Raw genomic sequence first — 27,234 nt, forward strand, 5'->3', positions numbered from 1 at the left:
TCACTTTAAATGAAATTCAAAATTCACTCAAAAATATGAATAGTGATAGGAGCCCAGGTAGTGATGGTTTATCAAGGGAGTTTTATTTATATTTTATAGATTTATTTGGTCCTGTACTGGTGGAGTTGTATAATTCATCTTTTGATAATGGTTTTCTTTGTCCTAGTCAGAGAATGTCTTATACTGAGCTCCATGGAAAACGCATCACTTAGTTTTTCGTATAACAAAATGATCCTGTAAACATATCTTATTTATTTTTCTTCTTATTGTGAACAATATTCAAATAGGAACACATCAATAACAACACATTTGTACACTTATGGATGTTTAATCTGTAATCAACGGTACAAAGTCAGAGGGGTCAAAACCAAAAGTACGACACAGATGTCAGTAGCGCGTGTGTCCTCCACGGGCTCCTACACACGCTGTGCAGCGACGTCGCATGGAATTTACCAATGTTTGAAAGAAGGCCTGGGGAAAGTTGTTCCATTCTTGGACACAAGAGCAGCTTCTAAAGCAGCAATGGTGTGCATCTGTGGTCTCCGATACAGACGGCGTCCAATCTCATCCCAGACATGTTCTATTGGTGCCATGTCCGGAGACATGGCTGGCCAGTTCAAGACATTGATGTTGTTAGCAGCCAGTTAGTCCATACTTACACGGGCGGTATGCGGACGTGCATTATCCTGTTGGAAGTGCTGAAGTTGTGGGTGCGCTCGAAACATCGGAACAACAATTGGTTGCAAGACATCATCACGGTAGGCTACAGCATTAACACGACCCCTGCAAATGTGTAGGGCGGTCCGGTGATGAAATGTGAAGCCTCCCCACGCCATTACACTTCCCCCACCCCATTGATTCGTTTCGAAGACGCAGCAGTCTGCGAGACGTTCCCCAAGACGTCTCCACACACGTTGACGGCCATCAGCGTCATAAAGATGAAAGCGACTCTCATCACTGAAGAGCACACTTTGCCAGTCTACTCTTTTCCATGTCTGGTGTCCTTGAGCCCATATCAAACGCCGCTGACGGTGATGATCCCTGAGGACCAACATAAGGTCGTCGTGCACGGAGTCCTACTTCTCTTAGACGACGTCTTACGGTGTTGGCACTTACTGGTCCTTGTCTTCCGACGACTGCTGCACCTGTTCGAGTCGCTGGGTGGAATCTGTCACGCAGACGAGTGACCCGGATGTAGCGGCCTTGAGCCTGGCTTGTAAGGCGTTGTGGACCAGGACGTTGACGGTTACGTGTTGATCCAGTAACTCGAACACGTTCCACCAACCTTACAATAGTGGACTGATGACAATTGAAGTGTCTGGCAATAGCACGTGTAGACACGCCAGCCCTGGACATTCCCGTGATTTTCAGTAAGGCTCGGCATCTCTATCTCGATTCCTTCACACGTCCAACAACAAATTACGACAGATTGACGTTTCACAGTTTATGTACTGCACATTAAGTTGAAAACATGCTTTAAAAGGGCTCACACACAATGCTGCACGTGCATTGAGCATCTCGTGCAATTTTTTTTTTTTTTTTTGCGCACAGCCGATATTTTTTGCGTTTGGGAGCATTGTGTGAAACAATAGTTCATAGTATTGCATAATATTATACATACAAAACCACCTAGTAATAAAATATTTGGGAAAAAAAGTGATGCGTTTTCCATGGCGCTCAGTATAACTCTCCTGTGCAAGGACCGTAATAATTCTCAATTTATGAAAAATTGGCGTCCCATATCTCTTTTAAATATTGACTATAAGATTTTATCTAAGGTCATACAACGACGGCTGAGTTCGGTGATTTCTGAAATAGTTGGCCCTGATTAGACTTGTTCTGTACCTGGTAGAACTATCTCAGATAATCTTCATTTTATTAGAAATATAATTGATTATGTCAAACAAATACAGCTTGACTGTGGGTTTGTTAATATAGACAGTCAGAAAGCTTTTGATCGTGTAGATCATGGGGTTTTTTTTTCGGCACTTTCTAAATTTAATTTCGGCCCATCTTTTATAAGATGGGTTCGCTTGCTTTATACAGATGTTAATAGCTCAGTTATTGTTAACGGTTTCGTTACTCGTTCGGTACGGTACGACAGGGATGTTCATTATCTCCCTTGTTGTACGTACTTGTAGTGGGACCGTTTCTCATACGAATCCGTAAAGACTTACATATCAGGGGAATTAAAATTCCTGGGTGTATAGAGGACGCTAAGGCAACGGCTTACGCAGACGATGTTACTGGAAAATGTTCAAATCTGAGTCGTGTGGAGGTCAGGTACAAAACTCAGAAAACTCGGAAAATATTTTCCGACTTTTCCCCTCTCCGAGTTTTATGAATTGACTCGATTGAAAACACAAAACTCGGAAAATTCGGAAAAAATTGTCCGACTTTTTGTTTCAAACTGAAAAGTCGGAAAATATTTTCCGAGTTTTCTATTCAAACAAAAAAGTCGGACAATTTTTTCCGACCTTTCCGAGTTTTGTGTTTTCAATCGAGTCAAATCATAAAACTCGGAAAGAGAAAAAGTTGGAAAATTATCAAAAATATTGTTTTTTTTAAATTAGCGAAAGTAGTTGTAGTAATACATCTATGTAATAAGTTGGGCATAATCTGTAACTTTTCAGTTATATTTTAACCAAAATAATGCAATATGGCATTTTTGTATTTTGGCCTATACGAAAACACAAAACTCGGAAAACTCGGAAAGTGGTCAAAAGGTACCAAAATAAAATATTTTTCATTGGATATGGTGTGTAAGGGTTGTAATATGTACAAAGGAACTCAACTCGCCTTTACGGGGATAACTTGGGTGAGATCGAAAACTCGGACATCCAAAAGATGAAATGATTAAAACGAGGTGTGTATATAATTTCAAGTTGACACATGGCCCCGAGACCGAACCTGCCCCGTTCTCCCATACTATATACGTCGTGTCGAGAATAGGCCTACCTAACTTTTAGAAATAAAATTGGCGAAAGGAGTAACAGTCAGTTATATAGAGAGATGACTCGTGTTTTCCTTTGGCGTTCGTCACTTCCGATTCAGGAAACATTTATTACTCAGCTATCGTAGCAATGATCTCTGTGTTAAAATTATATTTGGAATGTGTAACTATCTCTATCACATATGTGATAATGACTGGCACCAATATTGTCCTTTAATTATCCAATTAGATATTCTCGACACGTAGTAGGCCTACTGCCTGTGATGTCTATCTCGATGCAACAAAAACTTGAGTGGGCTACACTAAATATCAAGTTATTCCCGTTAAGGAAAAATCCGCTGTATATTAATCATAATTTTCCAATGAAAAATAGTTTATTTTGATATCTTTTTGCCACTTTCCGTGTTTTCCGAGTTTTGTATTTTCGTATAGGCCAAAATACAAAACTCGGATATTTAATTGTAACTGCCATATTGCATTACATGTATTTTGGTTAAAATTTAACTGAAAAGGTTATAGATCATGTCCAAATTATTAAATAGATGTGTTACTATCACTTAATTATCCAATTAGATATGCTCGACACGTAGTAGGCCTACTGCCTGTGATGTCTGTCTCGATGCAACAAAAACTTGAGTGGGCTACACTAAATATCAAGTTATTCCCGTTAAGGAGAAATCCGCTGTATAATAATCATAATTATCCAATGAAAAATAGTTTATTTTGATATCTTTTTGCCACTTTCCGAGTTTTCCGAGTTTTGTTTTTTCGTATAGGCCAAAATACAAAACTCGGATATTCGATTATAACTGCCATATTGCAGTATTTTGGTTAAATCTAACTGAAAAGGTTATAGATCATGGCCCTGTTTCACAAAAACTTAAACTAAAATCAAACTGAAATTTTAAATTTTATGCGTTTCACGAAGATCGATTGTAACTTAAAATGCAATTTTAATAGATTATAGTTAAAATAGCTTGCGCTCGCGCAGTGAACAATTCCGGCGAGGAACTTAAAATGCAATTTTAATAGATTTTAGTTAAAATAGCTTGCGCTCGCGCAGTGAACAATTCCGGCGAGGGCACTTAGGGTGTTGGCATACAGGTTGAATTAACCGTTACAATACCAATGAGGAGAGTTTCATACGTTGTTATAATGCCTGCACATGGTCAGACAGTCGTAGAGAGATGAAATAAATAAGTTTATTGAGTGTTATTTGTTTTGAAATGTATCAATTTGTTGGCCTTGAACTTGCATGTCGTTTTCGTGACCTTGGCATTGGATTTACTCGCAGACTTCAATGGAAATAATGCGTATCGATAAACTAAATGGCTTGAATTTCGTAGTTTTGTTGTATTTTGGATAACAGAAACTATTGAGAAATTGTCACAAACATGTAATATTTCTGACTCAAACGATTAATCTAGACTAAAGTATTGTCGAATTTAAAAGTATTTAATAACTTTTAAACTAATACACGAAATAACCAATGTTCCGATGCCTAGATTTGAAATGTCAGTCCCATGGACCCTTTCAATAATAATTTGAAAATGTCAAAGTGCCACACTCCTTATTGGATAATACCTATCTATCTTATTAAATTAAAATGATTTTTTTTTTCACAATATAAAATACCCTTGGCTCCTATTTAAATCATCATAATCCCAAAACCATAATTAATACTTTGCATATGGCGTATCTAGTATTACAGGACTAACGGGGTTTCGATTCCCCGGTTGTACGTGACAAGGAGTAGGGTCGCCCGTCCAACCTCGTGGGTTTTCTCCGGTTCCTCCCACTACTAAAGACCCCTACGCGCAAGCGAATTATTCAAATAAAATTGAACCATGTGTTAGCCCGAAATGACCTAAACTCTCTCTCTCATTTTAAACAATTGTAGGCCTATAAGATATTTTTTTATAGACATTAGATATGAAGTGGCTTTAGATTTTTTTAGGTTTTTTTTTGGTCTATTAATTATTTGAAAATAGCATAATTTATACTTGAATCATATGGTAATATATAAAATAGTAACAAAGAGTTTTGTTTACTGGTGTTTTGAGGGGATTTTTTGTTCTTGGGGTTTTAATTTGGGGCGTCATCTAATTGCTTATATTTCCCATACAATGAAAAGAAATTGAATAAAAATTATTTTTGTGAATGATAGTATGTTTAAATTATATAACCCGGGCCATTGGCAATATTATCATTATTCCAAATATATCTACATGTCGCAATAGATCTCACAAAGTAGCTCTAATCAATGTTTGTTAATGTCGTGATTTTAAGTTAGGAGAGGGTGACGGCTGTCCTAAGTTACAATAGAATTTAGTTAAAATTGTCCCTAAAATAGTTTTGTGAAACGCCACTATTGTAAGTTAGGATACAATTTTAACTTACAATATTATTTTTGTGGATTTTACCTAATATGCTTAAAATCGTTTTGTGAAACGCGTCTATCTTAAGTTAGGATGGAATTTTAGTTTAAGTCGATTTTAAGGAGATTTAAGTTTTTGTGAAACAGGGCCCAGGTCCAACTTATTAAATAGATGTGATACTGTTACTCCTTTCGCCAATTTTATTTCTAAAAGTTAGGTAGGCCTGTTCTCGACACGACGTATATAGTATGGGAGAACGGGGCAGGTTCGACCTCGGGGCCATGTGTCAAATTGAAATTATATACACACCTCGTTTATTCATTTCATCTTTTGGATGTCCGAGTTTTCGATCTCACCCAAGTTATCCCCGTAAAGGCGAATTGAGTTCCTTTGTACATATTACAACCCTTACACACCATATCCAATGAAAAATATTTTATTTTGATACCTTTTGACCACTTTCCGAGTTTTCCGAGTTTGGTGTTTTTGTATAGGCCAAAATACAAAACTCGGATATTCGATTATAACTGCCATATTGCATTATTTTGGTTAAAATATAACTGAAAAGTTACAGATTATGTCCAACTTATTAAATAGATGTATTACTACAACTACTTTCGCTATTTTAAAAAAAAAAAAAATATTTTTGATAATTTTCCAACTTTTTCTCTTTCCGAGTTTTATGATTTGACTCATTGAAAACACAAAACTCAGTTTGAAACAAAAAGTAGGACAATTTTTCTGAGTTTTCCGAGTTTTGTGTTTTCAATCGAGTCAATTCATAAAACTCGGAGAGGGGAAAAGTCGGAAAATATTTTCCGAGCTTTCCGAGTTTTGTACTTGACCGTAGTGGGGAGCATTTGCTTGCAACATATGAAAATTATTGAAAAGGTTTTAGGGCACGTTTAAATAAGACGAAGACAATGGTTTTAGCTTTTGGCAAATTAAAAAACTCGACTCAACAGTTTGGCGTTAGTTGGGTCGAGTCTCAGAAAATTCTAGGTGTTCGTTTCGGGCATGATATTACTGCCGACGATAATTGGAGCAAAATTTGTAATAAATTTCAACGCGTGTTATTTACTTATGAGAAAAGAGATATGTCCATATTTGGACGCGCTAACATTGTTAAAGTTTTAGCCTGTTCAAAATTGTGGTATGTGAGTACGATAGTATATCTGCCGGCTGGGTATCTCAAACGTTTTAATGCTTCAATGTTTAAATTTATTTGGGGGACTAAGAAGTTTGAGCCACTCAAGCGTCAGATCTTATTCCATGATCGTAGATATGGTGGTTTATCTGTTGTATATATATATATATTATAAGATTTTAGCTCTACGGCTCAAGCATGTACATAATATACTCAGCCAAATTAAAAACTTGACACTGATGAATTTCAACTAATTTTTTTTTCTGGTAAGTCAAATAAATTTTAAAGTATTTCTAACGATGGTAAGTAGTAAGAAGCCTTTAATTTCAGAAAATTGTAAAGTCACGTGGCTCACGTGACTTTTGAGCATATAAAGATGAAAAATCTGAAAAACACGTGCAAACACAAACTCGTGAGGTCAATCGATGCAAGTTTGCTTAAACTGAACACGCACACGTAACTTGAACTGGAAAAACAAATTAAAATTCTTATTTTCATTTTTGTTAGAAAATGCCGCGCCTTTCAAATGTAGAACGTCTACGTGCTATATGTAGGCTCTATGCTGGTCAGTCTGTGGTCACTGTTGCAAGAGCCTTTGATTGTTCACGCCAGACAATAATTAATCTTAGAATGAGAGTGCTTCAAACTGGAACTATTGCCGACCGCCCAAGGGCGGGAGCGCCACGTGTGACATCACTCCAGGAAGATCAAGCAATACGATTACGTCATCTTAGAAACAGATTTGTCACTGCAACCTCCACAAGTAGAGAAATGTAGGCTCTATGCTGGTCAGTCTGTGGTCACTGTTGCAAGAGCCTTTAATTGTTCACGCCAGACAATAATTAATCTTAGAATGAGAGTGCTTCAAACTGGAACTATTGCCGACCGCCCAAGGGCGGGAGCGCCACGTGTGACATCACTCCAGGAAGATCAAGCAATACGATTACGTCATCTTAGAAACAGATTTGTCACTGCAACCTCCACAAGTAGAGAGATGTGTGGTGGAAGGGTAACTGCACAAACTGTTCGAAATCGCTTGCAGGCTGCTGGTCTTCAAGCTCGGAGGCCCTATAATGGACCAATATTGACACCTCTTCATCGCCGTAACCGACTTGTGTGGGCCACAAGACACATAAGATTTACCCAAAGACAGTGGAATTCGGTTGTCTTTAGTGACGAATCTCGATTCACCTTGAGATTTGCCTCAGGGTCAGGGTCCGAGTGTACCGCAGACGAGGTGAACGTTACGCTCAAGCATGCGTCAGAAGTTGACTGATTTGGTGGCGGCAGCGTCATGGTTTGGGGTTCTTTTTGTACACATGGACGTTCTCTTGTTGTTGTCCAAGGGAACTTAAATGTTGTCCAATACAGGGATCAGATTTTGCAACCTTTTTTTCTTCCGTTTATGCAGAGACATGGGCCTGGACTAACGTTTCAACAAGACAATGCTCGACCCCATACAGCAATTGCTACCCAGAATTTTTTAAGAAATGCCGGTGTCCAAGTCCTGGATTGGCCGTCGCTTAGCCCCGACCCTAATCCTATTGAACACATCTGGGACGAACTGGGTCGACGTGTTCGTCAGCAAGTGAATCCACCACTGACGTTGCAGACCTTCAACATGCTCTTGCTGAGCAGTTTTGACGTCTTCCTAGGGTAGTGTTTACTAATGTTCTGAGATCCACGAAATGACGTTGTGTGGCAGTACGAGAGGAGGCCACAACCGTTACTAAACACTTTATTCCGATTGTTCTCCAAGTCTGTGAATTTCATTTTGGGGGGTACTGTGACATCACGAACGTTATCAATGTCAAGGTTTTTCGGCGAGACGTATTCTTGCTTTCTGTTGATGTCAAGGTCGTCTGTCCACAACATAACACTAAAATAGTTGCCTTAAACCAAATATTAAAAATCTAGTCCGAAAAATCCCGAGTGTCAAGTTTTTAATTTGGCTGAGTATATTATAAATAGTAAAAACGTCAAGTGGAACTACTTTGCAAAGTATTGGCTTGGTCATAGTTTGAAAAATTTAGATTCCAGTTTAGCTTCTAATTCCGCCCCCCATGGCCAAGCTATTCCGACATATTATAAGGGCTGTTTGACTGCCGTCGAAACATTTTCAAAGTTGTACCCAGATTTTGTTTGGCATGGCGAGTGTACAACTAAACAATTTTATGATTTATTAGTAACTTCTACTTTTACAGAATTGGCCGTTGTCAGTAATCTACCGCAAATAGATTTTAATCTAGTTTGGCGTAACGTAAATAACAGTTTTGTTGATCCTCAAGCACGTAGTTTAGCATGGCGCCTGGTCCATGATATTGTTCCCACTATGTGGACTTTATTTTGTAGAAGACATACTCTTGAAAAAAAGTGTGCCTAATTCTGTGACCAGGTTGAGACTGTAGAGCATATATTTTATTATTGTGATAAAGTTCATCCTCTTTGGGGAGTAATTCGAAATATGGTTAATATACTGACGTTAGGTAAAATTAAATTAGATTTCAAGCTTATTCGATATCTAAATTTCCCGAAACTTTCTAAATTTCAGCTTGAAGTCATACTAGTTTTAGTTAATTTGGCAAAACAAGTAATATGGGGTAATAGAAATGATGCACGTTTTAGGTCAAAGTCAGTAACTTCTCAAGCAATCATTTCTCAATTTATTGAAAAGTTAAGATTTCGAATTACTGTTGATAAATCTAGATTATCAGCTATGAATTTTTATCATTACTGGCTTGTCTCTGGCATGTTTTGTGACATTGACAGAGAAGCTAGTGTTTAACTTTTAATTTCTCCAAAGAGTTGTCTTTTTGGAATATTTTTTTTCATATGGAGTTGACTGCGGTGGGAAGTAAAAGCTCTACGTTACTATAGTTTTATTTTGTTAAGAGAAGGGTTTAGTTTTGTATATAGTATTATAATACATATATAATATAACTTGTTCTTGTTTTATAGATATGATGTTCCATAACTCAATATCATCCAAAATCTTCAACATTGAAAACACGATTTATTTGTCAAATTAAACAACATTCATGTTGTGATCTTACCGGGAAAAGATGGGCTGTTGATATCCAATATTTAAGACAAAAACATTTTACCATTGGTACACGAATCGTGTACCATAATGCGCTCCAGCCCCAGTTGTATCAAGAGACTCGAGGGACGAGGCTAGACACATTGCACCAAATCAAACGGCTTATGTACACTGGAATAACCAGACGCTAGAAATTTGCACTCGCTTGAGACTGCTGGCTTATTTCGCCGAACATAACTGATTTGAAATTGGAGTAAAAACGGAAACCATTGAATGTAAATCAGTTTATATGCATTCATATTACAGTATTATATGCGTTGCGACCCACTTTTGTCAATTTCTGGGTCCCAAATGTTAGCGATTTTTTCATTCTTCTATTACGGTGTATATATTTGTTTTGTGTATATATAAATCTATATACATGCATTTTTAATTTATTGTGTATATATAAATCTATATACATATGTATGCATCATTATTTTATAAACAATATGCATGTTAAATGATTTATTTTTTAGGTCTCAGGATGACCTGTTTATTGCATTTTTTTTTTTCCATGTAAATATAATATTATGTATATACTTTTGTTTGAACATTATATAGTGTTTCTTTATTGCGTCCATATATATGTTTAATGCATGGTTTTTGGTTGTTTTCTTTTTTTCGTGTGCATATTATATTATGTATAAATGGTTTTTTTTAGTTTTTTTCCTGCATGTATATATGTTTCCGGCAACTCTGTGCGCATTATTTAAAAGTTTTTCTTTAATTTTCTCCTCTGGTTTCTGGTCCAGACTAAAAAATAAACCTTTTTTATTTTTATTTTTTTTTCCATTTTATCGTCTTTATTTTCTCACGCAACATACCGTTAATCATTCTTCATTGTATATAATTTCATTTTGTCCATTATGGGGCGACTGCACAGAGTTGCCTTGTAAAGGCATTGGGAAAATAAAATTTATTAAAAAGAAAAAAAAAGTGTAGTATCTGTTCTTATCAGCTTAATATCTGATACGTACCCCAATGGGGTACTTCGATATTAAACTGATTTTTGGACCGAGATGAGGTGTCGGGGCTTGCTCCGCCCTCATCACGGGTTGCCCTGGTATTGCAGTATCTCCAGGCGTGGCCCACCCCTTGTTAAAATTTGAAAAGAGTGAAATTGACCAATTCCCCGTACAAAAAAAATAAAACCATCCCACACACACGTATAAATATTATTATGCTCTGTATTTCGTGCATTCGACAAACATCACGTACACAAAACAAAACAAAATTTGTTGACTTGAACTTTTCTTGGTGTCATATTATCCTCCTTCTATTCTACTATCCACCCCGCCCCTCCTCCCCCGCCACACCACGCCACACCACACCACCACCTCGCCTCCCCTCTCCTCTCCCTCTCTTTCTTTTCTTGGTTTTTTTTTTCTTGAGACAGGGTCGGAAGTTCAACAAAACGTACAATATACGTACATGTACATATAAGTCTGGTAAAGTTGCCCACGCAGCCCTGGTTAAGCTCGCTGGACGCAAGGTTGGAGAGGAAATATCATTAATTTATATTTCACTCGCGCATGGATGCAGATCAGAAACCGACCACATTTATATGCTTCAAAATGGCTATACTTTGAGGGCACATAAACAGCATGTACATATTTAACACCTCAGCCACACAGTGAAATCTGACCGGGTAATTCAATCATCTCGAGCGTGGTATGCACGACCATAGCACGGAAATCAAACTTTCTTCGGCATCGCTTCTCGGCCTTTTGGCTAAGATCAAAGTGTAGTATCTGTTAACGTCCCGGCCAGGGATAGTCGCGATTTTTTTTTAGAGGTTTCCGCCAAGGTAAGCGGTTTTTACCTTGGCGCCACGATGAGCGCGTTTACTGCTAAGTTTCGTATCAACGACGACGATATTGACCGAGATATTTTGGAAAGAACAGTCAGAGTGTTTGTTACAGGTGATGATCGTGTATGGAGATCAGGTATAGTTAACGCTGTTTCATCTATCATTCCCAGAGAGAACATTGTTGTTATTGATAAACGAGGTATGTTTCGTGAATGGTTTGTCACAGTTGCTTCGAAAAATGACGTTGAGCTACTCGATATAGCTGGCGTGTATCAAAATGAGAGATCAAAATTTGAGTTTTCCCCAAGTGATCGGAGACGGGTCAAGTTCAGAGTTCACCGAGCCCCGCGCTTTTTAAAGCAGAGTGTTTTATCTCAAATTTGCATGGCCGTATAATTTCCATAACTGAGTTAGCGTCAAATGAACCGGGAGCTATGAATTTGCGAAACGGTATAAAAGTGGTTAGAATGGAGATGAGAGAGGACAAAATGGCGGCCGTACCTCACTTTTTAGAATCTGAGGATGGGGCATACAAACTGCTAATCACATCAAGGGATAGGGCAGGGCGCCTTTATGTTTGAGATGCAAATGTTTAGGGCATGTTGCGACAAATTGTGGAATGTACAATAATACACAAGATCCCAATTTGTTCTCTGCTAGAGTGGTGAATAATAATGTTATATCATCTAGTGACAGTGACTCTAATAGTGAATTTAGTTACGGGGAGGGGGATCAAGTAATGGGCGAAGATGAAGAAGGAAATGGAAAAGTAGATAGCGAGGAAGAGAAAGGTGACAGCAGTGAAAATAAAACATCAAATGAAAGCAAAGGTGAGGACGATAAGGTTATCGATGCCGAGGCCAAGTTAGTTGAACAAATGGCATTTTCGGATTCTTGGCCAGAGCAAGTAATGAATGAGGAAAAGGAAAAAAAGAAAGCAGAGAGAGAGAAAGCAAAAAGAAAAGCAGCTATGATAAATAAAGTAACAACATGTGAGGATGGGGGGAAGGGATAAAAGCTAAGAAAAAAGATAAAAATAAATAATGCTTGTTATAACAACAACAGCGAACGATTTGGACCGTCCCTGGAATTTTCTATCTGATCACCCCCCTTCGACGACACACGCTATGCCCCTGGAATGTGCGAGGTTTTACCTCTTGTTTGATAGATTTTATTTAATTTGTTTTTTTCTTGTTACAGATTTAGGAAACACCACTCATTTGGTTTGGTTTGTTTTTGTTTTTACACGCCGGCTAGCGACCTGCCAGGTGTATAGCTTGTCAGTCGTTAGTCGAGTGTTGTATACACATCGGGTCTGTCAAGGCGTGTCTTGTCAGGTATTCCCCGTCAGTGAATACATTCTATTTTTAGTCAAGTTTGTTATGTTCTATAATGACTTGGCTTGTATTTCTTGGTTTGTATATTTATATTTCAATGTTCATTTTTTAATTTTGTGTTTTCTCTTTTTAGGGTTGTTATTAATTAAAATACAATGGAGAGCTTTTTAAAGATAGTTTCACTTAATGTGAATGGGATAGGGAAGCTCCATAGGAAGAGAATGTTTGTGAGAGAGTTGAAGAGTGTGAATCCGGATGTATGTTTGGTGCAAGAAAGTCATGTTGAATCTGTGAATGAAGGTATGAAAATTGAGAGTATGTGCGGATATAAGGCAATATGGAGCTTCGGGTGTAATCGCCAATATGGGGTAGGTATTTTAATTAATAACAACCTTGATTATGAAATTATTAAATTTGATTTTGACCATTCTGGTCGAATGGTGTATATAGATGTTTCTATAAATAGAGTTAAATTTAGATTTTTAAATATATACGCATCCAGCCCTTCTTGTCCTGAACGTAGAGCTTTTTTTGATTACTTATATAAATATTGTGTTACTTCCCATTTTCTTATTTTAGCAGGTGATTTTAATTTTATTATGGATTCGTCGCTTGATAAGATTGGTGGAAATCCAGACTCAGGTACCGAGGGGCGTGTACAGATGAGAAAGATTATTCAAGATTTCGAGTTGGTAGACGCTTTTCGGTACCTGCATCCTAAGAAGATTATAACTACATGGAGAGGACCTAATGTGAGTACGCGTATTGTTCGCTTTTATGTTTCAAGCAGATTTGCTTCTCGTTGTCTCAAAAATCACAATGTTTGGCCTTGTCATTTCTCAGATCATGATTTTATTGGTATTAACGTTATATTAGATAACGCGCGTTCTATCGGACCCGGTTATTGGAAATTTAATAATTCTGTTTTAGATGATGGCTCTTATAATTTGGAGTTTAGGTGTTTTTGGCAAGAGTTCATCCAAAATCAAAATATTACACATGAATGGTGGGAACATGCTAAATTAGAGATTAAGAAATTTACATTGGCTTACTGTAAGCGTAAATCTAAATTTAAAAACTCTCGTAAGAGAGATCTTGAGAGACGTTACACGGAATTAGTTTTGGCAGAGTATAATAATAGAGGCGATTATTTAGATCAGAAAAATTCTATCAAAAAAGAGTTAAATGCCCTTGCTTTGGTTGAGGACAGAGGGTGTTTGATTCGGTCCAGATCTGATTATCTTGATAATAACGAAAAACCCACTAAATACTTCTTAGTGAAGGAGACGAAACGCGGTAAGGATAAAATTATTACACAATTACAAGATTTGGACAATATTACTTATTCGGAGAATTCAAAATTATTAGAAATCGCTCGTAACTTTTATTTAGATTTATTTACTAGGGAGAGTATCGATATTACACTGTGTAATGAGTTTTTAGCTGATTTACCGGGTTTAGACAATGATGTTTCAGAAAGCTGTGAAGGTTATATCACTTTAAATGAAATTCAAAATTCACTCAAAAATATGAATAGTGATAGGAGCCCAGGTAGTGATGGTTTATCAAGGGAGTTTTATTTATATTTTATAGATTTATTTGGTCCTGTAATTCACTCAAAAATATGAATAGTGATAGGAGCCCAGGTAGTGATGGTTTATCAAGGGAGTTTTATTTATAATTTATAGATTTATTTGGTCCTGTACTGGTAGAGTTATATAATTCATCTTTTGATAATGTTTTTTTTGTCCTAGTCAGGGATTGTCTTATATAACTCTCCTGTTCAAGGACCCTAATAACTCTCAATTTATGAAAAATTGGCGTCCCATATCTCTTTTAAATATTGACTATAAGATTTTATCGAAGGTCATACAACGACGGCTGAGTTCGGTGATTTCTGAAATAGTTGGTCCTGATCAGACTTGTTCTGTACCTGGTAGAACTATTTCAGATAATCTTCATTTTATTAGAAAATATAATTGACTATGTCAAACAAAAACAGCTTGACTGTGCGTTTGTTAATATAGACAGTCAGAAAGCTTTTGATCGTGTATATCATGGTTTTCTTTTTTCGGCACTTTCTAAATTTAATTTCGGCCCATCTTTTATTAGATGGGTTCGCTTGCTTTATAAAGATGTTAATAGCTCAGTTATTGTTAACGGTTTCGTATCAGAGATGTTTCCAGTTACTCGTTCAGTACGACAGGGCTGTTCATTATCTCCCCTGTTGTACGTACTTGTATTGGAACCGTTTCTCATACGAATCCGTAAAGACTTACATATCAGGGGAATTAAAATTCCCGGGTGTATAGAGGACGCTAAGGCAACGGCTTACGCAGACGATGTTATTGGAATTTGTTCAAATCTGAGTAGTGTGGAGCATTTACTTGCAACATATGAAAAGTATGGAAAAGACTCTGGTGCACGTTTAAATAAGACGAAGACAATGGTTTTAGCTTTTGGCAAATTAAAAAACTCGACTCAACAGTTTGGCGTTAGTTGGGTCGAGTCTCATTCTACGTGTTCGTTTCGGGCATGATATTACTGCCGACGATAATTGGAGCAAAATTTGTAATAACTTTCAACGCGTGTTATTTACTTATGAAAAAAGAGATATGTCCATATTTGGACGCGCTAACATTGTTAAAGTTTTAGCCTGTTCTAAATTGTGGTATGTGAGTACGATCGTAGATCTGCCGGCTGGGTATCTCAAACGTTTTAATTCTTCAATGTTTAAATTTATTTGGGGGACTAAGAGGTTTGAGCCACTCAAGCGTCAGATCTTATTCCATGATCGTAGATATGGTGGTTTATCTGTTGTACATATATATTATAAGATTTTAGCTCTACGGCTCAAGCATGTACATAATATTATAAATAGTAAAAACGTCAAGTGGAACTACTTTGCAAAGTATTGGCTTGGTCATAGTTTGAAAAATCTAGATTCCAGTTTAGCTTCATATTCCGTTCCCCATGGCCAAGTTATTCCGACATTTTATAAGGGCTGTTTGACTGCTGTCGAAACATTTTCAGAGTTGTACCCAGATTTTATTTGGCATGGCGAGTGTACAACTAAACAATTTTATGATTTATTACTAACTTCTACTTTTACAGAATTGGCGGTTGTCAGGAATCTACCGCAAATAGATTTTAATCTAGTTTGGCGTAACGTAAATAACAGTTTTGTTGATCCTCAAGCACGTAGTTTAGTATGGCGCCTGGTCCATGATATTGTTCCCACTATGTGGACTTTATTTTGTAGAAGACACACTCTTGAAAAAAAGTGTGCCTTCTTTGACCAGGTTGAGACTGTAGAGCATATATTTTATTATTGTGATAAAGTTTATCCTCTTTGGGGAGTAATTCGAAATATGGTTAATATACTGACGTTAGGTAAAATTAAATTAGATTTCAAGCTTATTCGATATCTAAATTTCCCGAAACTTTCTAAATTTCAGCTTGAAGTCATACTAGTTTTAGTTAATTTGGCAAAACAAGTAATATGGGGTAACAGAAATGAAGCACGTTTCAGGTCAAAGTCAGTAACTTCTCAAGCAATCATTTCTCAATTTATTGAAAAGTTAAGATTTCGAATTACTTTTGATAAATCTAGATTATCGGCTATGAATTTTTATCATTACTGGCTTGTCTCTGGCATGTTTTGCGACATTGACAGAGAGAAGCTAGTGTTTAACTTTTAATTTCTCGAAAGAGTTGTCTTTTTGGTACATTTAGTCATTTCTGTTCTTTGTGTAATCGTAGTTTGGTTTTGTGTTTGGTTTTTAAAATCGTCTGCTGTGGGAAGTAAAAGCTCTACGTTACTATAGTTTTATTTTGTTAAGAGAAGGGTTTACTTTTGCATAGTATTATGATGCATATATAATATAGTTTTTTCTTGTTTTATAGATATGATGTTCCGTAATAATGTAACATATAAGTTAAGTAAATACGCGCATGTATATTTTTATACGCCCACATTTTCATGTGGACGTATTATGCCGTCGCCCCTGTCCGTCCGTCCACAATTGTTTGTGGACTCTCTACAGGTCACAATTCTTATCCGATTTTGACGAAACTTGAAATATAGGTTTATCCCCAAAAGATCTCGGCTGCTTTCGATATTGGCATGTATCGGATCGAAACTTCATGGATTATGGCCCCTGATTGTACGAAAAATCACGTTTTTAGCTTGTGGACCCTATAGAGGTCACAATTTTTATCCGATTTTGTTGAAACTTGAAATATAAGTTTATAACCTAAAAATCTCGGTTCCTTTCGATATTTGCGCATATCGGACCGTAACTTTCTGAATTATGGCCCCTGATTGTACGAAAAATCGCGTTTTTAGCTTGTGGACCCTATAGAGGTCATAATTTATATCCGATTTAAAAAACCGTATTATTATATCACCGTTACACCCTAAGGATGGCTGAGTTCGAATTTCGTGAATATCGGCCCAAAATTGACAGACAAAATGGCTGCCGTTCGTTCTCAAATAGCGTAAAAATATGGTATATCAAGGTTGGGGACCCTATAGAGGTCACAATTTTTATCCGATTTTGTTGAAACTTGAAATGTAAGTTTATAACCCAAAGATCTCGGTTCCTGTCGATATTTGCGCATATCAGACCGTAACTTCCTGAATTATGGCCCCTGATTGTACGCAAAATCGCGTTTTTAGCTTGTGGACCCTATAGAGGTCATAATTTTTATCCGATTTAAAAAACCGTATTATTATATCACCGTTACACCCTAAGGACGACTGAGTTCGAATTTCGTGAAAATCGGCCCAAAACTGGCAGATAAAATGGCCGCCCTTCGTTCTCAAATAGCGTAAAAATAGGGTATACCAAAGTTGTGGACCCTATAGAAGTCACAATTTTTATCCGATTTTGTTGAAACTTGAAATGTAAGTTTAACACAAAGATCTCGGTTCCTTTCGACATTTGCGCATATCGAATTGTAATTTCCTGAATTATGGCCCTTGATTGTAGGAAAAATCACTTTCTTCTTAGCTTGTTCTCTATCCATCTCTCGAAAATGTGGGCGTATCCTGCCTGGCAGCCGCTGGTTCATTTTTATTCTATTGCGGTGTACATATTTATATTGTGTATATATAAATCTATATACATGCTTTTTAAATTTATTGTGTATATATAAGTCTATATTCATATAGTTTCATTTTCGTATATGCATGTTAAATGTTTTAATTTTTTAGGTCTCAGGATGACCTAGGTTTTTTTTGCATGATATATGTTTAATGCATATATATGTTTAATGCATGGTTTTTGTTTGTTTCTTTTTTCCATGTGCATGTTATATTATGTATAAATGTTTATTTTTTCCTGCATGTATATGTTTCAAGCATCTCTGCCCATTATTTAAAAGTTTGTTTATTTTCTCCTCTGGTTTCTGGTCCAGACTAAAAAAACCTTTTTTATTTTTATTTTTTTTCCATTCTATCATCTTTATTTTCTCACGCCCCATATCGTTAACCATCCTTCTTTGTATTTTTTATTGTGTCCATTATGGACCGAGATGAGGTGTCGGTTTCTTATATACACCTCATGCACGTGCATCTCAAATAGAGTCTGCATTTGGGCGACCCGTAAATGTGGATGAGTTTAGGCGTTCTCTGAATACAGTTGAGTTTGGGCGAGCCAAACCAACTTTAGTAGTAGATAATAATATAATAATAATTGTTTATTCAATATCCAAGGCCCTTGGCCCAAAGTACAAGTGATACAATGATTTACAAAAGAACATGAAAATAATATACATAATTATAAACTGTTTATATATTTACATCTTAACCTCATGCAACTATACACATAATTTGCTAGCTGAACCTGATTACAATTACACATAATAAGTTTGAAGGCATCAGTTGCACTTAAATTGACATTTAAGGTTAATAGTGCATTTCTAATAACACTATATAAGGTACATTTCACAATAAAATGGATTTCATCTTCAATGTGAGATTCATTGACATTTTTACAGTACAGACAAATTCTGTCAACTCTGTCAGTACCGGCCCAACGACCTGTTTCAATTGCAAGGTGATGATTTGAGCATCTAAATTTTTTCAGTGATATTTTATGTGCATTAATATGTACATCAGATAAATACGCTTCATATGAAAGGGGGAGATCACGGTGGCTAAGTGGGTAAGGCGCTGGCTCGCTAGCCTGGAGGTCGGGTGTTCGATCCCCGCTTTGGCCGAGAAAGTTCATCCAGATTTTCCGGCGTGGTTTCCCCTTGTCAGTGATGCAGGACGGAGGGCCTGAAAAGGACAGCAGTCTAGTCATTCGGATGAGACGAAAAACCGAGGTCCCGTGTACACATTAGCGTGCACGTAAATTATCCCTTGACAGTTGGAATTCGATATAAGAGTAGGCCGTAGTGCCGCTGTCCGGGCAAAATTTCTCTCATAGCAGACTGTATGGCGGTTGCCCGTCTTCATTAGCCCAGTTCGGAGTAAAACAGTAGGACGTTAAACCCCATTTCATTTCATTTCATTTCATATGAAAGGGAACATTTATAAGCCGAGTAGTTAGAGAGTTTAGAACTATTCACATCTTTTAAACGTTGCTTAAATTGCCTTAAAAATACACTTTTGTCCCCAATGCATTGCTGCTGTATGGCGGTTGCCCGTCTTCATTAGCCCAGTTCGGAGTAAAACAGTAGGACGTTAAACCCCATTTCATTTCATTTCATTTCATATGAAAGGGAACATTTATAAGCCGAGTAGTTAGAGAGTTTAGAACTATTTACATCTTTTAAACGTTGCTTAAATTGCCTTAAAAATACACTTTTGTCCCCAATGCATTGCTGCTCCCAAACTAATCCAAACCCATGTGTATACAATATATTTCGAACTTTACTTGCCCACGTTATTCTTCCTGCATTGTCTAAAGATAATAACATGTTGTAACAGGCTTTGGGGAAACGGTCAGTTGGCATTTCTAACAGTTTTAACCAGTATTTTATAAGCTTTGTCATATAAGTAATGTAAATAGGTTCTCGACCAAGTTCACCATACACAGCAGCATGTGAAGTTCTTGAATTTACATGAAGTATAAATTTACAAAAGTTTAAATGTACATTTTCAATATTTTTTATATCAACAAATCCCCAAATTTCACAGCCATAAGTTAAAATAGGTAAAATCATTCTGTCGAAGAGAAATAAAGAATCTTGAACACTTACAGAGCATTTCGAAACGAAGGCTTTTAACATATTAGAAGCTTTAGTGGCTTGTTGGGCTAATGTAGTGGTGGCACGGGACCAGCAAAGTTTCGTGGTAAACATTATTCCCAGGTACTTGTAGAAAGAAACAACTTCCAAAGGTTTGCTGCCATAAAATCGCTTTTCATTTGCCTTAACAATCCACCTCTGCGAAATACAATTATCTTAGTTTTATTTACATTTACTTGCATACCATATTTTTTGCAGAATTCATGAATACAATTCACCTGATTTTGGAGTCTATTAACAGTGTCCGATACATTGGCAATATCATCTGCATACATTAAAGAAATTATATTCGATATTTCAGAGTTCACAAATATACCCTGATTACCATATTCAGCCATCATTTCGTGTAGTTCATTCAGAAATAAAACAAATATTAATGGGCTTAAAGTACAGCCCTGTTTCGTACCAATTCTGCATTTAAAGTAGTCAGTTAGTTTTAGTTTATCACTTTGTACACATGATTTCAAATGTTTATACATGTTTTTTATAACTTGAAATACCTTACCCTTTACAGTGTTTTTAATTAAAACATACTTAATGAGCTGATGATGGACACTATCGTAGGCTTTACTAAAATCTATAAAAAGACAATAAAATCTACCATTTTTCTTTGACAAATATTTTTGTATTAGAGACTGTAATGTAAAGATGTGATCATTAGTACTACGCCCCTTTCTATAACCGGCTTGAGATTCCAACAGCTTATCATTTAGTTCACACCATTTTGTTAGTCTATTGTTCACAATTTTTGAAAATATTTTACTCAAAGATGACGATAGTGATATTCCCCGGTAGTTACTTGGGGTGGATGATTGAAGAAGCCCATTCCTTTGGATAATATCCAGTCAGCAGTATTAAATTAAAAGTACTAAGTATATATGGAATGATAATACCGACAGAATGTTTATATATTTCACAGACTTTACCATCAGGTCCAGGGGCTTTATTATTGTTGTTTAAATCATTAATTACAGAAACTATTTCATGTTCACTAATTGGAGCATCCAAAATGTCACTGTAGCCACTATCACTGTTCTCATTGTCACTGATTACATCAATAATTTTTTCATGAAACTGCTCATTTAACTGTGTTGAGGTATTGTTATAGAGTTCATTAAAATGATTATACCACTCATCACTGGATATTCCACGTCCGGCATTATTCTCCTTTTAGAGGAAGGATTTCACTTGTTTCCATAAACTGTCCGTACTCGCATCTTTAGTAGTAGAAAAGTGTTACTGTGGCTGTATAGAAGATAAATTAGGTATTTTATTATCTAACCAGTACCACAAAACACCTCCCAGTTTTTAAAAGGCCCGAGATAGGAACAGGGCTAAACCCAAAAGGTCTGTCCAGATAGTACAAAAGTACCTCGAACCTAATCAGAACCAACTCTAAAGAATAACCAATACACAACATTAATCCAACTATATCGATAAATGCTAATATTGGGCGAGGTCCGAAGATCTGCCCAAATGAGCTCTTTCAAGATTTAAATATTCTTAAACCATACCCGGTCTTCCGGGGACAACATATTAATCGCCACCACTAAAATCCTTCAATGAAAAAACCCGCAAAACTATTTAGAGGACACAAAAGAGAACCGGAATGGGATGGGCCAACGGAACAAGCGACATGCTCGCTCCATCTCCCAAACGGCCCCTGGAGCCAGATAATTGTTTTCTGTGACTACCCTGGACCGATTAACCAAACTCCAGAGATTTGTTAGTGACCCCCCGCTTTTTGTGACCCTCCCCGCCAGGATTTTCACTACCTCCAATTTTCTATACAACCCCTCGTCTGTTGTAGACCCCAAACTAAAAATGTTCGATTAATGATTACATGCCGCTGAATGGCTTTAGAAAAAAACCAGCAACCCCTAACCGGGCAGAGCTGTGCTCGCCCCACCTGTGACTTATTCCGTCTTTTCCTGACCTCCCCTTGGGACGCCTGGCATTGATTACTGTGGAATTGTTGGGAAATAGGTTGTAACCCTAATTTAGGCCCCTGACATTGATTACTATGGAATTGTTGGGAAATAGGTTGTAACCCTAATTTAGTCCCCTCCCCCAATTAAATTTTTGGGATAGTAATTCATTCGGGGGAATTTCCATCTGCTCCTCAACCAACACCGACTCCTCTACCACCGACACAGCCAACAACCCTCTCGTTGCTTTCGCCCCCATAACCAACGTCTCCGCGGTTACTTCTTTCCCCACAGCCAAGGCTCCTAATGTCACCCTCTTAAAATTTTTGGATAGTAATTCATTCGGGGGAATTTCCATCTGCTCCTCAACCAACACCGACTCCTCTACCACCGACACAGCCAACAACCCTCTCGTTGCTTTCGCCCCCATAACCAACGTCTCCGCGGTTACTTCTTTCCCCACAGCCAAGGCTCCTAATGTCACCCTCTTACACTCCCTCTCCATAAAGTCTTCAACCTCCCCCGCCTCCGGTGTTACTATCAGTAAGTCCTGGCCCCAGTCCTCGATCCGTTCTACCCTCCGTCTTCCATTGCTCCTTCTTATCCTAAACCAATCTTCCATCTAAAAAAACATCCAACAGAAAAACAAAACCGAAATTTAGTACTTACCCTGGGCGAGGTCTAATTGCCCTTTTCAGATAATTATCCTCAAGCTCTATCGCAATTCGGACATTTATAAATATCAATGCTCTCGGCCTCCTGAGGGGTAATATTTACACAATGACCGTGAAACCATTCCAGACAGAAGTCACATTGTAAACCGAATTGATTCCTCAACGGTTTCCTACACACACAATAAACTTTTCTCCCTTCGGGATCCCTATCTGTTCTATCCTTAACCCCTTCAATAGCTGTTCTACGTGCCTGGATTGCCCAAGGGGGAGCATTCATATCCGAGCAATTATTGATGCGATCATGGTGCATAACCGATACTGAACTTCTAATCTTAACTCTATACAACGAAGCACCCAAGTTTTCAATAACTACCCCCGGGCCATTCCAATACTTCATTAATTTTCGAGCTTTTCCTTTGGGAGTAGAAGTGTCCAAAATATATACAAAAGCCCCCACTTCATAAGCTCGTTCTCCCAATTTTATATCATAATCCCTTTTCATGCACTTCTGTGCCATCCCTACATTTTATCTAGCAAGTTCATGTGCCAAAGTCGCAGCTTCTTCTAACTCAACCAAATATTGATCTACCATTCGTATATTCCCCTTTTCTGGACTTCCAAACATCAGATTTACTGGAATATTTATCTCCCTGCCTAACATTAAACGGTTTGGGGTAAATCCGGTCTGTCTATTTACCGACGACCTTAAAGCGCCAGCTAATTGATCCCAATTATCTTGTTTCTCATCTACGAAACATCTAACAGCGTCCATTAGTGTTCGGTTATACCTTTCCGCTTGCCCATTCGAAGAAGGACGATACGGAGTAGTTCGCGCTTTATGGATTTGCATCTGATGGCACAATTCATTAAACAAGTCACTCTGAAAATTCCTACCTTGATCAGTGAAAATTTGGAAGGGATACCCAAAACTAGAGAAGAATGGATCTATTGCGGCTTGTGCAGTTACTTCTGCTGTTTGCGAGGATAACGAACACACTCGACCCATTTTGTAAACTGATCTACCATCATTAGAATATGTTCATTACCACGAGTTGACTTCGGCAAAGGTTCAGGGAAATCTAAATGTACCTTTTCCATGGGAAAACCGGACTGATATGACTCTAAACCCGAACGAGCATGAAAAGTAGCCTTTTTACAAGTATTACAAAACCTACAGTTTTGCAAATAAGCTGCCACATCTTTGGACATACAGTACCAGAAATAGTTCATTCTAATTTTCTGTTGAGTTCTCTTTAAACCTTGGTGTCCTGCTGAAGGGAGATCATGACACAGGGCGATAATTTCTTATATACAATTTTTAGGCATCACTAATTGAGACGACCCGACAAATTCCTTATGAATCCAATAATAGTTAGCGGCAGGACTACTAAGGACTAAGGATTAGCCCCGCTTCTAATGGGGAACTCCCAGCCTTAAGCCAGGCCAGAATGAATCTAAAATTTGAATCCTTGTTCTGATTTTCTACCATTTCCTGTTCAGAATTCAGGTTAGCTAAAGTTATTTGCCTAACAATCTTATTAGGCCGTGGACTGGCACGATTATATGGATTAGATCTTTACTCTCGCTTAAAGGCCGGGAACCGCCTTTCCGATTTTTTAAATTGATAGATAGAGCAAAAATGATGTTAACTAGCAACCTTCAGATGTGGCAGTCAGTATGTATAATATTTATAAAATTATCTGAATAAGAATTATATTTTTTCTCGTCATAACACGAAGCTGCTACGTGATCATTGTTTATAAACAATGCCACGATCTGGTCAACTGAACCCAACCGGGTTTATATTGTAACATACTAGACTTTTTACAAGAGACATGTTTTTATCATAAATTTCAGCTCTCCAGAAGCAGTCCACAAATCCAGCTTTGTTTACTTCGTTAATGGATAAGTGCTTGGAAGAGATTTTAATTGTATTAAATAGACAGTATGCCAGGTACTTTGGCCTAAAAGTCACCACTGACCTCATACTCCAAACCGAATCTGCTAGATTCCCACAATATAGACGCGGAGGAGGTTATGGGAATGTTTAGCGCAGCACAGAAAAGAGCACCTAATGCTACTATGACATACATTTCATCCAAGTTACGTGCTCAAAAAAAAAAGAACCAACACCTACCTTGATACGTTACCTACTTGTGAGCAAGAGTACATGATAAACTTTGCTATTTGTCATGCCAGGAAAGATAATGTTAAAAGTAGGAAAGCTAGTAAAAAAATTGTTGAAGAAGTGTCACTCCGTCGTGCCAGCAAATCCCAGAAGCACCACATAACAAACAGACGTAAACTTGAAAAGAAAATCCGCGAAACTTGTTCCTCAGATCTGCTAACTCTGCTAGCTGATGAATACCACCTGACAGATGATCAGACATCTGCACTAAGTGACATTCTTTCGGGCGCTGCTGTCGGAAGAGACATTGGGCATTATTGGCATGATGATAGCAGCAATCTACGTGTTCACTATAATCGAAAATTGGAGAAAATACGAAAGAAGAGAACAGGCGAGATGAAAGATGCATTTGTTGTTTGCTATTGGGGAGACGGTGAATCTTATGATGACGATGGCACAGATTTCTCCCTCAACCGTCTTCAAGTTGTACAAAGTCATCTTCTAGAGACCATGTTTAAGTATTATTACAAACTGTGATGTGACATTTGTTAAGCGCTTAGAAATATCACCAGATATAATGAAGCGCTCTAGAAGATGAATAATAATAATAAATTTTAATTGTATATTTATCACTTCATTTTTGTATTTTAAATGTTTATATGCATAAAAGGTTTATTTCATTTTTAATTTTAGTTACTGTGATATTATTTTTATTGATGCATATAATACTTTTTCTGTGATACTTATTTAACTTGTCTCGCATAAATCACCATATGTTTGGCGCAATATAGCCCGGTTGGAGCTGACGTGCCATTAAACAATATTTCATATCATTTCATTTGGTCAACTGAACTAATCTTGTTTTATGTGTGTTTATTGATAGTTTGGGCTTTGCGGAAACGATATTTCATCAAGGATTGGCACGAAATAGATGCAGGGTAATCGGGCACACTTATATCTTTAGACATGTTGAATTTGAGCTTCAAACTCAGTGCAAATTGCGTCATATGTTAGTCATGTATGTACACTCATGTATGCTGTTTTCAATAATGGGGGAAGGTCTGGTGACAACTGGCCCAGAGCTACAAATCATTATTTATTTTCCATTTTTTTTACTGAACTGAGATTTCATTTCATTTCATTTCGACCACCTTTTACTAGCTTGAATCTGAATATTGGGGGAAAATTTCTGATGGATAATTTCTTGACAGTCTTTATATTAGATCTAATGAATGGTGGTTATATTTCTATCAAGGTACACTAAATCTGACCAAATTCTTAACTAAATAAAACAGATTTTTGTGGCCCCAACCTGTAAGTCCCCAAACTATGATTTCCATCAGGCCATAATAATTATTGTATGTACATTAGACCTTTATACTAAAATTTCATTTCTCGTCATTTTGCAAAATAAGTGCTCGAATTGCAAACCAATATAGATCGAAGAATGTTTGACTAACCGCAGGTTACTTGTATATGTCTATGTTTGATATGCAAAACAATGCTACATACAGCAATTGACATCCTCTAAAGGCAATGCACAATAATAAGACAAAAATATTATTAATTTTGTATTTATTAACTAGTCCAATTTTTAACTGGGAGATAAATTTAGAAAAAAAATCCAGTCATAACAATAGCAATGCATAATCAAAATATTCACGACAGTAAAACCCAATTAAACTCATAAAATATTACTAAAATTGAAAAGACATGTCATGTATGCACACACAGTATATTGCTCTTAAAAGCACTCTGAGCATGCTTATGGGTGGATTTGGCACTCAAAAAATGTAATTTATTATTATTGTATGTCAATATTCATCAATATCATCATCTGATAAGTCATCAGCATCAATTTCTGTTGTTGTAAGCATAGTATTATTGCAATTCCTACATCCACAAAGATCAGTGCATGAGAGATTTGCAAGTCTGCATGAACATCTTTTAGAGATGCAGTTAGTTTTGCAATTGCAATGTACATATTTTAAAATGTCCTCTGGCGCTGGATCAAGTGTCATCCACTTGATTTATATGCCATGATCAGTTATATTCCACCCATGCTCTGATGGGAGTGAAATCACATTTTTATATGCCCACATTTTCATGTGGACGTATATTGTCGTCGCCCCTGTCCGTGCGTCCACAATTGTTTGTGAACAGTCTACAGGTCACAATTTTTATCCGATTTCAATGAAACTTGAAATATAGGTTTATCACCCTAAGATCTCGGTTTCTTTCGATATTGGCATGTATCGGACCGTAACTTCATGGATTATGGCCCCTGATTGTACGAAAAATCATATTTTTAGCTTGTGATCACTGTAGAGGTCACAATTTTTTTTATCCGATTTCGTTTAAACTTGAAATGTATGCTTATAACCCAAAGATCTCGGTTCCTTTCGATATTCGTGCTTATCGGAACGTAACTTCCTGAATTATGGCCCCTGATTGTACGAAAAATCGCGTTTTTTAGCTTGTGGACCCTATAGAGGTCATAATTTTTATCCGATTTAAAAAACCGTATTATTATATCA

The 27,234-nt window shown here is 37.1% G+C and overlaps 1 non-coding gene and 1 pseudogene across 1 annotated transcript; both read left to right on the top strand.

Moving 5' to 3' along the window:
• Positions 1 to 10,469: 10,469 nt before the first annotated feature.
• On the top strand, positions 10,470 to 10,657 carry LOC126819863 (U2 spliceosomal RNA). The gene has a single exon (XR_007679829.1). It is a non-coding gene; the product is annotated as a U2 spliceosomal RNA (small nuclear RNA).
• A 614-nt stretch (positions 10,658 to 11,271) lies between these two features.
• LOC126819875 (U2 spliceosomal RNA) lies at positions 11,272 to 11,428 on the top strand (annotated as a pseudogene).
• The last annotated feature ends 15,806 nt before the right edge of the window (positions 11,429 to 27,234 follow it).

Source organism: Patella vulgata, chromosome 4 (genome assembly GCF_932274485.2).
Source record: "Patella vulgata chromosome 4, xgPatVulg1.2, whole genome shotgun sequence".
Lineage (NCBI taxonomy): Eukaryota > Metazoa > Mollusca > Gastropoda > Patellidae > Patella > Patella vulgata.